Here is a 13,232-nt window from a genome sequence, read left to right on the forward strand (position 1 = left end):
CTACTGTAGATGTAGCACACAGCAGTACCTACCGAGCTATATCATTTACATGCTTTGAAAACACAAACAAATAGGAACTTAAATGATGATACTAGGAAATTATGCTTTAGATTCTGATAACGGCACATTTTTTACCCTTCCAACTTCCTGCCTGCCGTCCTTAATGACAACAGGAGCTACAAGCACTTAATCAATGAATTAACAGTGTAAGATATGCAGAGTGGGCCTGGGGTTATAAGGAGATGAACAGGCCATTTGAGTTATGTGATGAACAGCGCGCAGTGTGCAATAACTGACCAGGCGGTAATTTGCTTAATAGCCCGTCAAATCTGTAATGCACAGCTCAGGAATTGGCAGACACTTTGAAGAGATGAGAGACAGTGACCTCTCTGTGATAAATTGACAACCTGTCTGGTGAGTTAGGGAGAGAGTGAGGCTTGCCTTTGGCCATGCCACTTTGCTGGCTAGCAATCGGACTAATAGAGAGTGCGGCTAGACAGGTTTTGTGTTTTAACCCTGTGGCACGAGCCTTGTGAGAAAGCTAGGCATAAGGCCAAGGTCATTGGAATGAGGTGAGGCATGAGTGCTTCAGAGGCTGGCATCATGTCTTCTTCTCTGTTAATAAATGTATATTATCTAGTTAATACATTATGCATTGTCTTCTTGAATTTAAACAATGGCAATATCTGATCAAGGCTGGGTTTTCTAACAATGTTGCAAATCATCCCAATGTATGTTAATGTTATTTTAAGATGAATTAAAAAAAAAAAAAAAAAAAAAAAAAACACAGATTGTGCATGCTTTATATAATAGTAGTTTGTGAAATAAATATTATTATTAAGAATATCATACCTCTATAGAGTGAAACAATGCAACACTTTTTCAAGTGTCTTGGTTCTGGAAGACACCTGAAAATTGGATTCCCATTCTTTTTTATTTCCCCATAGTGATTTTGTAAAGTACTTCACAAAGGAGTTGTAAGCCTTAAAACCATACTTACCAGCTCCATGGGGAATCATATCATTGCAAACTTAGATTTGAAACATTCAAGCATTTGAAAATCAGAAAAAAGACAAAGTTACATGACTGTGTACTTAACATCTTTAATAAGGACACAACCCCATGAAGCAATTCAATAATCTAATAATCAATTTGTATATATCTGATCTATTTTACTTCCGGAACCAGACTGTTGTGCTCTACTCTTGCAATTATTTAGTAATGCTTATTTCGGTAAGCCCACAAGACATAAAGTTCATAAAGATCATAAAGCAAGTGGCAAGCAGATTTTTTTTTTTTTTTTTTTTTTTTTGTAATTACATGTAAAAACTTTTTTACATGCTACGATGGCAATACTTTTGGGAAATATGTTATATGGATTATGTACTACTTCTACGTGCTTCTAACATTCTACTTGGTGTATTCCCATAGCTCAACTGGTGGCGTATAGCATTAATAATGGCAGGGTCATGGGTTCAATTCCCAGAGAACACATTCTACTGGTAAAGTATACAGTATGCCTTGAATACAATGTAAGTAGCTTTGGATAAAAGTGTCTACCAAATGCATAAATGTAAATGTAGTGCTTTGGTAAACCAAGCCAATTAAAAATATGACACATTGATTAGCACTATCCAAAAACTAAGCATTTTGCTAAATATTTCCAGGCCCATACACCAAATCCTTTAAATAAGAGATTGCAAAAACAAAACTCACTCCTCGAAACAGAGATACTGAGAGTATAATTTTGATGAATGTCCAGAAAAGCCAGTGTTTTTTGTTCAGCTAAAATTTCATGCAAGATTTATCTGTTTGCCAATAAGTAGGTGACCCACTGGTTTCTTTATGCATGTTCTGTTACAGTGGATAAAAAGAAATCAGACTGGATTTAAAGTATGCAACATTTAAATAGGATTGCATGGCATCTTAAATGAAGGCAAATTATTTCATGGTTGCTTAATTTGTGGTTATAATACAAGATTTCCACAGCTGATCTTTACATATAATTTATTTTACATCAAATGTATGCAGGGGTTACTAGTCTATCAGAGGGCTTTGCCACAGCAAAACATACAAATTTGAAATATAAAATTAGAGGCTATACATTTCTGTTTATATCCAACATTATATTCCACTTCTTGGATGAAATCTGCAACCTTTTACAGTAGAATGACTTAGCTTTCATTTTCTCATAAGGAAGTCTTTCACAGAGAGTCATTTTAGAAATGTTAGTTTTTAAACAACTGTACTCCAAGTGCAAAAACTCCGTTGTTACAAAATGAGAACCTGTACACAAGTAATTAGTAGTGCTGGGATGTTTGATTAGACAAGGGCATAGTCAAAGTGCAGAATTCAATTGTTTAGAATGAATAAATAGATAAACAGTTAAATTATAAAATTATAAATAAATAAATGGCACAAAAAGCTGATTGATGTCCATACATACAGGACTCCCTAATGAAATGGAACTGACAGTGATTGCAAAGGCCCATTTAGCAGTTGATGTGTTATTATGATTGGACATGTCAGTCTTTCTCCACTGATTAAAAAGAAGCAAATACCCCCAAAAATGTACCCAGTGTTCACAGTTTTTCTTTTTCTTTTTTTTTCTTTTTTTGCATCTGCAACATGATGAGTGCATATTATTCTGTCAATCTTGAGGAACCAGTGACATTCAAAGTGAAGCCAAAGATGACAAAGAAAAGGCGTTCTCATGTAGAACTTATGCCCACTCCCCCCAAGCCTAAAGAAATAAAAATAAAACAACAAAAAAGCTGAAATAATATTTAATGAGATGACAGACAAAAAGTCAAAGAAGTGACTATAATTTTCTGGATCTCAAGTAAAGAAATGTGTACTTGAAGCATATTTCTGTAACATTTTCAAGGGCAGACTGACAGTCGATCGACCCTGCCCATACCTACTGGTGTCTGCTTGTTTGTTAAGAAATACAGACACATGTCTTTCCAGAAGACGTGCATTGTCTTGGAGCTGAGCTGACGGCAGGGGTCCACTTGTCCTTCTTATCTGGTGGTTTTCACTGTGACTGCTGAAGTTTCCTGTTGTGTTAGTGTGTCTATGTGTGTGTGTTTTGCGCTCGCATGGACTGACGTGGTTTTTAGACCTCTCACTGGCACTACGTAGACAGTCCTCCCTGTCACTGAAGAAGAAAGTACAGCGGAATCAAGACATGTCTCAACCTGGTCTCATAGAATCACATTACTATACCTACATTTTTGCTAAATGACTCGTTGTACGTATCACTGCCCTTTTGTGGTGAATGAACACTAGAGGGTCTACAACAACAATGACATTAATTTCCTTTCATATAAATCACAAGATAAACAGCAGATTATTACAGTTCGTAAATACCTACTTAATTTTCACCTTGTTTCTTACACAATGCTATGCTATGACATATTAACACCTTTACTATAGTGCATGACTTACATTTATACATTTCAACATTTGTATTACATAATCAAATTGTGGGGTCGCTCAACTGATGTAACTTACACTGATTGCACTTGCTATGCAAAGGACCAAGAAACAAATCCTGAACACCTGTGAACCTGAGTCAACACGTGAGCCAAAAGTGTCATAGAAGCACCTCTGAAAGACGTAGTTGCTTCAGCAATTGTGTTTTTCATCTCACATTTGCTTTTTATGACACTTTCAGTTAGGTTTAGGTTTAAGGTTTACATTGTAAAATAATTGACATAAAATCAACAGTAACTTACTGGCAACAAATAGCCAGCAAGCTGCTGCATTCCATACCACAGTAAAATTACTGTTAAACTATCAACAGTAGTTTACAGCATATTGTATAATGATTTATAGTATGTGCTGTATTGTCAAATTAATTACAGTAATTGTTTGTATGTTGTATATTAAATTGCAGTGTCCATACCGTATAACTAACCACAGTAAGCACAGTTTTAGAGTAACAAACTTCTATCTATTACAAGTAAAAAAAAAAGAAGAATGAAACAATTGAGGCCTTTTTGCAAACTGAACATTTATAACACAATGGCACTCAAATATCATATAAATGTTACTCATAAATGTAAATTATGACTATACACACATAAAAGTCCATTCAAAAACTTCAATATTAAGTTTACCAGATACCAAATAACTCTCCAATTCTTTGCATGTCCAGACCTAGAGAACAAAATACAAAAATCAATTCATATCTTGTAACTTCAGTCTTGTTTTTATATCAACATGACATATACTGTAAGCTACAAGGGAGAAAATACACTCTCAACTACCAAGGTTGTGCATTATTCAGAAAGGACTGAGATAGAAGTTACTTACATACATATCGAATAAAATCCAGAGCAAAACATTGACATAAATAAAGTGGCCGGTATAATACCGCAGATCAAATAAAATAAAACAAAATTTAAAAATTTAAAAATTTTAAAAAACGGAGCATCAAATGAGTTGCACACGTTCGACTGGTGTAAACAACATTTGTTCTTAGACAAGGTAATTTGGTTGGTTACGTCAAAACTTGTAAGTGCTTACTTCAATACTAAATAGAATGGTCATTATAACTAATGCTAGTATCTGTTTGAGAACGTAAACTTTATAGTTACAAAGCTAAAATTACGTACTGATTTTCATTGTCAAATGATGAATGTTTGAAAAATTATTGTAAACTGCTAAAAGATGTTTTGTGCGATTTTTGGTGCTCACCTGGTTCAGTAGAAAAGAGATCGCCTTGCTTCTGCTCCTCTCAAGGCTAAAGTGACGAAGAGTCGAGTGCAGGCTCAATGTTCATAGGTTACCAGGTGCATTCTCATACAGTTCTACTTTTTATGCAATTGTATGAGTAAATCCAATGCAGAGAAGGCATCTCCTGAGTTTCATCTTTTTGATAATAGATCACTGAATAATACCACAAATTTTCCCTCTAAATTGTGTATGTGCAGGTTTGAGATTGGGCCAGTTCTCATGCAATTTAAAAGTAAATTACTGTAATTATTTTCCTGCTCATTTTTTTCCCCAAAAATACAGCTCAGTTTGATAGTAACATACTGTAAACAGTTTCTACAGCAAGGCATGGTGGAAAATACAGCAATAATACTGTAAAAACAACAAAATTGACAGCAACATTCTGTAAACAGTATCTACAGTAAGATGCAGTTGGAAATACAGCAATAATACTGTCAAAACAACAAAAATCATTTACAGTGTAGGGTAGGGAGTTCAGTTATGTTGCTTTAAAACGCCCTACAGTATTAACTTTCAAAACCTCATCTGTTTTTTTTTTTTTTAAATCTCACATCTGCTTTTTTTGTTTTGTTTTTTTTTAACACTATCGGTTAGTTTTAGGTTGAAGGTTTAGGGAAGTAATAGTAAGGAAAGTAGGTTTTGTTGATTTACAGCTTAATTTTTACTTGAGCATAAACCTTAATCTGTTTGGGAGGTAATTTAGCTCGCTTTTAGCGCCACACAGTGGACATTGGAAATTTTGTGAAACGTATAAGGAACTTATTAATATTTTTAACCATGGTAGTTTGATAAGCGTGTTAAGCTTTAGCTGTTAGAAAATTGGCACAATGCAGACCTCACGGAAAAGTTGAAGTTCTTCCCTTTTTAAAGCACTTCTAGTACAGCCATAGATATTCAGAGAGATGTCTTTGACTGTTGCGTCTTGCACTGTTTTTGGAGCATCTCACAGTGAGCTTTGTGGTTTTAAGATAGCGTGTCAAGTTTAACATAGACAACTTTAAAAACGCGTCTCGAGGCCACTGCATTCCATCTCGTTGTGCTTTGTCTAGCTGTTTTTGAACACGAGAACATGTAATATGTAAACGCCCCTTTAAGAAACTCATCCAATCGGGATCAGGCAAAACCAGCCTGATTATACAGGGCTCCTTTAAGACAACAGACTAGTCGATTTTGAAAATAATAGTTGTGCACATTCTTATATTACGCGCATACACTATTTTATTCATGTTTCATTATCTCTAACACCGTGACACCATTGATTGAGTTGTACAGGCTTTGAACTGTCATGTTTCTGCCATTTAAGATCTGACTGACAGCAAACATCATGACTCAGTAAGTGCAAAGTTACAAATTACTTTAAATATGGTCAGATTTATTTTAAGATTATATAAATCTCACACCTTCTCTATAAATGTGACCATGAATATGCCCAAACACACTTAGCTGTTGCACTTTGCAACTGAGATCATTTAAACTGTCTGTCACGCTGCAGCAATCAGCATATATAAAGAAATGAAAATGGCTAATGTTACCCGGTCAATAAAGGCCACTGTAATAAATTACGCAGACTTTGGTTCAAGAGAAGAGAGCAAGAATGAGTTTCCACCACCCATGTCATTTTAATATTGTGTTTTAATCATTGCAGGGGTTGTTAAAGGCTTTGGCTCACATACGCTGTACATGCCATTTCTGGCCCAGTAAGCTCGCCACGGAAGAACGCTAAACCATCATCTATATTTTCATCATTCGCATCATGCCGAACTACCACGGCACATTCTCGGCAGTCAACACAGACTGCTTGATATATTCATTTTTTAAATTAAAAAGACAAATGCCACATGTCTGGCAATAAAAGGGCTTTGATGGGAAATGATTCCAGGGGCGCCCATTTATCCTGTTACAAAAGCCTTTGTGCGGCGCTGGAAAGGGAGCGTGTGCGGGAAGGCTGGGACGGGGTCACGAAGACAATTCGAGCAGAAGTTGAGTGTTAATACGGAGATTGGCCAAAGATTATCGCAGGTTCAGGCAGATTCAGTCACATGGTTTAAGTCACTGCTTTTCCCCACTGGTAACCATGCCAACCGTGCCAGGAAACTATTAAATGTCTCTGCATCCAAAAACAGAGATCTTCAAAAGCCAAAATGCATGTCTATCACACCCAAAACAGGATAAGTTCTTCTGCGTGCAGGACAAAGCATTTTGGGTTTTTTTTTTCCTCAGAGAAAGGGAGTTGGGATTCAAAACTCATTTTCATACATATTGTCTCTCCTACATTCTGGTGGGTTTGAAATGAGAATGTGCGAAATGGTGGTATTCAAAGCGACTCATTTGTTTAACATCTGAATATGCTGCATTGAATGCAAAAAAGGCATTCAAATGCATCTAACAGTCAAAGTGTTTCAAACTATTTTAATTTACTAAAATGTTTGCTTTGGTCTCTTAAAGAGGGATATGTTGTGGATTTGACAGAATGATCAACTGTGCAAATGCAAACATGGCCCTGAGGAAGTGCTTAAGGCCAGCGTGACAGAAGCCCTCCCTGCATAGGCTCTGTGGACACTATTGTCCCTTAAAACAAAGAGCCCCCACCTCTCCGTCCCTTTCCCAGCTAAACCGAACCCATCCTACTTTCCCTTCTCTTTTCATTGACCATAACAAAACAAAAAACAAAACAAAAGAAAACAAACAACAAAAAACCCATAATTATGGCCTAGGTGGCATGCAGGGGTAAGGGCCTATACATCCTGCCCAGGCCACAAGCTGTGTAAGGCAAGAGCTGAGAGTATAGAGTCTCCCAGGACAGGTAGGCCTGGGTACTCAACCGTGCCAGCATTCCCTTACCCTGGGTCGTAGCATAATGATGCCCCATGTATGCCCCCTTGTGCATCTCTATGGTTTTATGCAGGCTTGACAATGGGCTGTTTCTGGCAGGAAGCTGGGGTGGGGTGTAGGGGTTAACCTGGCTCACTCCATGGGAAAGAAAACATCAATAGAACTGGGTATTAGCAATAACCAGCCATAGGTTACTCAGGAATTAATGAACTTTCAGGCAGACTCCTTATCCCTGTATTGACAAGATGAAGTTGAAAAGCAGCTCAGGTCTCGAGTGGAGAACCATGTGGAGGAGGGGTTGTGAGTGATTGCCTCCAGAGGAAAAAGAGCTCCCTGAATGGGGAAAAAGTGAAGAGAAAGAGAAAGAGAGATGAAACACCATTTCATTCAGCCATCGACCATGTTTTTATTACCTTAACAAGTCTAGTCTAATGTTAAATCTTAATATGTTAAATCTTAATGTTAAAGGTATAGTTTACATTTTGCAATCATTTACTAAACCTCATGCTGTTCCAAACTCATTTGTCAAATATCCGTGGAACACAAAAGGATGTTTGACAAATTGGGTTGGCACCCATTCACTTGCATTGTATGGACCTACAGAGCTGAAATAATCTTCTAAAAAATCATAATTTGTGTTCTGCAGCATAAAGAAAGTCATACACATCTGGGAAGGAATGAGGGTGTGTAAATGATGTGAGAATTTTCATTTTTAGGTGAACTATTCCTTGAAGGGTGACTGAGAAAAACATACTGCCTAACATCTCCTTTTGTGCTTGAGGGAAACAAAAAAGTCAGAGGTCTGAAAGAACGTGAGGATGAGTATGAGACTGGGACATGAAGTGGGCCAGATTTTAACTCGTATTCCCCACATGAGCACCATGGCTCCATTTATCTGGAACATGTGTGCCAACTTTAGTCCAATTTTTCTACATTTTTCAATGTTGTTTTTCTGTAATTATTTTATCATGGTTTCGTCTTTTACAAAAATTATGTTGTGTGTCACAGCTCCCATTTTTCAATGAGAGAGAGACAAGAGTCAGAAAGAGAGAATGTGTGGTGAGAGAGAGATGTGTGTACCTGTCCTGGCGGTAACACAGCTGTGTGTGAGACTCCCGTGGTGTCAGTGGTGGCAGGGGGAACCTCCCACCTGAACAGCATGGGCTGATCGGGGCAAGGCTGTCAGCAGAGTTGGGTGGTTGTCAGTCAGCTGCTGCCCCTGCTGAGGAGTTTGGCCCATTTTGCATTAACACCCTGCTGAGATAACGCCTCTGATCGTGCTCACCACTCCTATCACCACACCGCAGCACCGTCATGCTCCGTCTTCATAATTGAGTCATTTATTCTACGTATTTCAGATATATCATTGTTCCTCGGGTGTACACCCAGAGACCAGAAGTGAAATGGATGGGGTGACAGACCAGTAGATCACAGTTTTGGCAATGATCTAGTGTGAAAAGAGATTTGACTAAAGCAGAGATGTAACAACTAGTATTACTGGAGAGATGTGTCCCACCAACTTTTATAAACCTCTAAAATCATTGTATTTTGAGATTCGTTTTGCTTGGACGCAGTGAAAAGAAAAATGCCGGCCGCAAAAAACTATGACTTAAAAGGGATAGTTAATCAAAAAATGAAAATTCTGTCATTTTTTACTCGTGTGACTTTCTTTCTTCTGTCAAACACAAAAGCAAATGTTGGGCACAATGTTAGCCTCAGTCACCATTCACATTCATTGTATGGAAAAAGATGCAATGGAAGTGAATGCTAGCATCAGTGTGGATTGAATGAATGTGCAAGTGGCAAGCAGTATCATACAGTGGCTTGCACCTATTTACCATTGTCTGCCTTTCAGCAAATCAGTTAGGACTACTTGTCAAACCTATCATTACATAATATATTAATATTAATTAATGTTCATGAGAATATACATATACAGTGAATATACAGTATTTAATGTATAAATATAAATAAAGTCTCCTGGTTGAATGCCATGTCACATAATTAATATTCATGATTAATATTTATAATTGTGTCCCCACACTTTTTCAGATCGTCCTTACACTCCTGGATTAGAATAAGTAAACGTATGTGTGGATGAAGACTTTTGCTCTGTATGTTGGCAGAGGGGGAGATAGAGCAGCAGTGGTTGGTCTGACCAGGGTAGAGGGGTGGGGGGATTGTACATGCCTCAGGGGACATAAGCCTCACACTCCACTATCAGTGCAGCAAGGTGAAAGAGATGTCCAGCTAATTATACTAGCAGTGCTGAGGCATTCTGCATGAGTGCCTTTACCCTGATGAGCTGAAAGGGGAAAGCCAAGGATGCCATTTGAATAAATGGAGGGAAAAGAAGAAGAAGAAGAAATGAATAAAGAAGAAAGATGAATGCCTTTGGTCATGAAGTGTAATCCCACGCTTGCTTTTATCAGCCTTACTCTGCTGCACCTGAAATGTTGCCCGCTGCTTGCGCGCACTAAGCCTTAGCATAGCAAAGAGGAAAAGCCTGCGAAATTTCAGCTTCCATAGTTTTTTTTTATTTTTATTATTTTTCCTGCCTACCTTTTGTTGTGTGACTACGATGCATAATTATTCAAATCCCTGCATGTTTTTTTTTTTGTGTGTGTGTGTGTGGTGGTGGGTGCAAATGAAAGCAGCCTTGGTTCGGATACCCTGGGGACCAGCGGGGCGTGAGGAGAGCGCTGATTCAGACTACACAGTGCCACCTTGAAGTTGTACTGTTTGTCCTACCTGGTACCAGGCTATTCGCTCGGCTCTGGGTAGAAGCCCTGAAGACTGGGCGGAAAGCAAAAGCTAAGCCCTTTAATATGACCCAGCCACTGTGCTACTCTTTCTGCATATGAAAAATACCTGCATAAACATGCTGTGCCTGTCCTCCAGTGGCTGAAAAATGACTGAAGTGCACTTTGCTCTTTATGTATGACAGATTAAGCTAAAGAGAGGTTTTATGGCCACATTTAAATTTCACCGTCTTAAGCCAGGTACACTCTGGGACATTTTATTTCTGTCCTTTACGATTGTTGCTTGTCAGACTGTATGATATGGCCCCGGTGAGATCTTGCGAAAAAGCCAAGGCAGACCATGCGACACAAAGGCGTGAATTCATCACAAAGCCATTTAATCGGACATCAGTGAGCATGTTGCACTAAGCTATCAAAGATGGCTAAATATTTCCCAACGGCAAAGGAAACAGTTCCTAAAATTAGTCTCAAATGGTAAAAAACTTACTGTGTACACCGGGCTCTAGTTGCCATAAAATATTGAGTGTAATAATAAAGTAATTTTCCACTATTAGGCCAAATGGTTCTGAGCACAGTAACTTAGTAACAGTTCCAGTAGCATTTCTACTTGAGTATGGTTCGGTATGGTAAGTTTACAAATAACAGGAATGCCTGTAATTATGTTGCAACTCATGATTGGTCACTTGCCTAGTCAGACCAAACTTATCCTGATTTTGCTACACCACAGTGGAAAAAGAACCCATAAGCGTGCCAACGAGCCCTGATCAGTAAGGAACGGCATGGTTATGCAACGAGAACAGTTCGTCCCAATGGTTAAAATGCACCTATAGTTTACTTGCTACAAGAATATTTGCAGACATTGATGAAGCCCCTTCTTTAGGTCTTGGCATGCATTTTGTTGAGGGTTTGGCGCTCGAGGAGCTTGATAAACACTTGGACTTGCTTTGCACACACTAGCAAGCAGATTGTATCTTGGCCCCTTTGTCTTGCTGTATCAGGAAACAGAGCGTGAACATGCTTGGATAGCTAGGACCAGATGATCAGGTCAAAAGGGCCCCGGATCACCAGATTGGAAGCTTCTGGGCCAATGTGATCCCCTCATTCTACGAACACCTTGAACTTCTCCAACCCTTCTGTCACAACAATGAATACTACATCCACCAGCAGCTTACTGCCTCGGTCCAGGCCATGAAACAATAGGGCTGGCTATCACCGGAGGCTGGTGGGCTCAGTATCTCTAAGGTTATCTCCCGGTCTCACCGGCCCTTCAGTGTAATTATGCATAATTGCCCTGCCACATGGAGTACAAATGTAGCAGATGAGAAAAGGTCCATGAAAAGATATACACATTACACTGAAGATTTATAAGTCTGTCCCCTCTGAAAAATCACCTTTGACTTTGACTTCAGTGTGCCCTGTGTGGTCATTAAAGGCCATGACTTTTGAGGAGGCTGACTCTGCCAAAGGGTCATTAAATGCAAGAGAGTTCTCTCTTGTCAGCCCTCTAGCTACTGGCTGGGTTGCATATGGCCATGTCAGAGACCTTACTCTGAAGATCTGTCCTGGACAGGGGCCACTCTTAATGGCCAGGTAAAGGAGCAGCAAATAGCAGGAGTTGACAATGGAAAGCCTTGGGAGGAGGGGATGGAAAGGAAGAAAGAGTTCGAGAAGTGACCTGAAGTAGGACGTGGGTAATGGCATAAGACTGTCCTTTCAGACAGACATGGTGCCCTCCAGTAATTAGACAGGAAGCTGATGTCACCCGCCACCTCTTGTGTGGCAGAGAGATGAAAGAAGGGGGCCAAGGTGGCTGCTCTTTTCCTTTGTATCAACCGAAGTAGACAAAAGCAATTGCTACCTTATTTACATTTTAGGGCATGGAATCCTTCATAAACACAATGTTTCTTCCACATGCACTGCTTGTGAGTCAGTTAGTGGCAAACATTCATTCGTTCGTTTGTTCGGTCGTTCATTTTTTCGTTCGTTCATTCGTTCATTCATTCATTCAGTGGTAAGGTATAGATGAAAATCATGATTCCTTCCATTTTTGCATTGTATTTTAAGACCTAATAAAATCAAAATTGTAGTATTGTGACTTGTCTGTTAGCTTTGAGGCCGTCTATATTTTGGTTTCAACCTAGTCTCATAGAATGTGCTTTACTATAACACAGTTTGAGCAAACTGAGTTTTACGTGCCACAATCTCCAGTTTCCTGGTGAAATTAACACTAGGGGCTCTATTTACATGAGTGCATAAAGCGCAGCGCTACACGATACGACCATGCACAGCGTATTATTCAATTTTCGTGAGAGCGCTAATTTTAATCGCAATTTTCATTCCAACGCAAAGTGCAAGTGGGCATGGGTGGGAGTGTTTGCGCTATTGTGTGTGTGCCAGCAAACTATGGGTGTATTGTATGTTAGTGAAGTGGCGCAAAGCAAAATGTACTATTTTCCTGAGAAATAGGTCGTTGCACTAAGACGTTTGAAAACCACTTCTTAACTCAGCGCAAAGTCTAAACTCAGTTTCTGCATTTGCAGTTTGGAGATTCCATCAGCAGATGGTAAAAAGTTAATGTCCAAACTCTGAAAATATAGTTGAACATCAAATTATGTCCCTTACAATCAGAGTTGTAGCCATCTTATATAAAACGAGAATTTATGAGATATGTGTTAAACTATCTATAGGTCATTGTTTTATTTTTCAATTAATATTATTATGTTTAAATTTACAGTTGTATTTATGATCTAATTTGTAATGGAATATTATCAACTGTTATCGTAGAGTGATTTCTAAAGGGGTTATGACATGAGGACTACAATTTTCCTTGATCTTTTGACATATAGGAGGTCATTGTACTATAAAAAACATTAGGGTGACCATACGTTATCTTTT

At 38.6% G+C, this 13,232-nt stretch overlaps 1 long non-coding RNA gene across 1 annotated transcript in view; it reads right to left on the reverse strand.

Annotated features, from left to right (window-relative positions):
* Positions 1–2,033: 2,033 nt before the first annotated feature.
* The window catches only part of LOC127411578 (uncharacterized), a 60,373-nt gene continuing 49,174 nt past the window's right edge, over positions 2,034–13,232 (reverse strand). Inside the window, exon 4 of the long non-coding RNA XR_007892307.1 lies at positions 2,034–7,908. This is a non-coding gene — a long non-coding RNA (uncharacterized LOC127411578). The remainder of the gene's footprint in view (positions 7,909–13,232) is intronic.

The sequence above is a fragment of the Myxocyprinus asiaticus genome, chromosome 20 (assembly GCF_019703515.2).
Source record: "Myxocyprinus asiaticus isolate MX2 ecotype Aquarium Trade chromosome 20, UBuf_Myxa_2, whole genome shotgun sequence".
NCBI lineage: Eukaryota > Metazoa > Chordata > Actinopteri > Cypriniformes > Catostomidae > Myxocyprinus > Myxocyprinus asiaticus.